Source organism: Corvus kubaryi, unplaced genomic scaffold (assembly GCF_017639235.1).
Source record: "Corvus kubaryi isolate FWS band 111438036 unplaced genomic scaffold, C.kubaryi_AGA036_p1.0 37373, whole genome shotgun sequence".
Taxonomy (NCBI): Eukaryota; Metazoa; Chordata; class Aves; order Passeriformes; family Corvidae; genus Corvus; species Corvus kubaryi.
The window spans coordinates 1-1,694 of record NW_024581121.1 but is presented as its reverse complement, the minus strand read 5'-3'; positions in this window follow the sequence as shown (position 1 = coordinate 1,694).

Sequence of the window (1,694 nt, the reverse complement as noted above, 5' to 3'; positions counted from 1 at the left end):
TCCTTGATCTTCTCATATTCCTTTTTCCCAATGATGAGACACGGTTGGGGCTTTTCCTGGGGAATGCTGGGGGGCACAGGGAGAGCGGTCAGTGGCACGGAGACCCCAACAGCTCCCTGTGTTCCCTGAGCTGCCTGAGCTGCCCACTCGGCCACCAAATCAGCCCAGAGCAATGCGGGAAGCGCTGGGGAATCTGTGGGGACCCGGCTGTCCCGGTGTGGGGGGAGGCAGGAAGGGAAAGTGTGGTGCAAGTGGCACCAGGCTGGGATGCAGGGGGGCAGGACACACTGCCAGTCCCGCTCCCCCGAGATTTTGGGATGGTGCAGTGACACCCATTCCCGCAAAACCCCTCAGGGCTCAGGCACAGCCTTACACGAGGTTCCGGATCAGGTCCCCAGTGATGATTCTGGTGGTTTTCGGTTTGTAACTGATGGAGGGCAGAGCTCCAGGATGTTTTGACACATCCCGAAGGATCACGATGGGGCTGCTGGAGTCGGTGCCCTGCGGGAAAGGATGATGTGAGGAACCCGAACCCCCCCACACTCGGTGATTCCCGGACACCAACTGATCCCGGTGGGAGCTCTGGACCCTCTGACTGGATCGGCTGCGGGGCTGTCAGGGGACACGGCTGGAGGGGCTGGGGGTCAGGAGGAGACCGGGATCCTGGCTGGGAAGTCCCGGGGGAAGACCTTGGGACGGACGGACTGGAATCCCGGCGGGGAAAGCCGGGGACGGCGGGCGAGGAGGGATCCCCGGGTGGGGCCCCCGGCACGGAGGGTCCGGGATCCTGTGCCGGCAGTCGCGGCTGCCATCGCGCTGCGAGTGCCGGCGCCGTCACGGGGTGTCGGAGGTGTGACAATGTCCTGGAGCCGACTGTCACAATGCAATGGAACAGACTGTGACAGCGTGCCCGAAGCCACTGTCGCGATGTGTGGGGACCGGCTGTTGCCACTGCCAACAGCTCCTGACACTGGTGGGACAGGGGATGAGAGGGTGGTGCGGAAGCTCCCAGAGTTGGGAAGGTGAAATCCAAGGGATGGCAGAGATGGAATTGCGGCAGCCAAGAGCAGCCAGAGGCTGCGAGAGACACAGCCCCGCAGGCAGCGAGCGCAGGGAGGAAAGAGGGGCACGGGAGGCTCCGGAGATTCCCCTGCAGCTCGTGGGGGTCCCCGGGGAGCAGAGACCCCCCTGGAGGAGCCCCCGGTGGAGCAGGGGATGCCCGAAGGGGGCTGTGAGCCCCCCATGCTGGAGCAGCAGCAGAAACAACCAGTGCTGAACTGTCCCGGACCCCCCCGTCCCGTCTCCCTGCGCCACTGGAAGGAGGAGGGAGAGCCGGGAAGGAGGGAGGGGTGGTGGGAACGTGTTTTGAAGGGTTTATTTTACTTCTCCTTAGCCTGCTCGGATTTTGTCAGCAATAAATTCAATTAATATCTTGTATTCCAAGCCTGGTTTGCTCGTGACAGGATTTGATGAGCAATCTCTCCTGGCCCTTATGTCAGCCCAGGAACCCTTCCCTCCATTTTCTCTCCCCGTCCGGCTGCAGAGGGCAGTGAGAGAGCGGCTTTGGTGGCTGCAGGGCATACGGGCAGCGTCAGCCCACGGCAAGGCAGGAAGGATGAGGGTCCCGCTCAGGGTGCTGAGCAGATTCTTGTGGGATTTGCCTGAGTTTTGGGGCTCCCTCAGTGCCTTGGGCA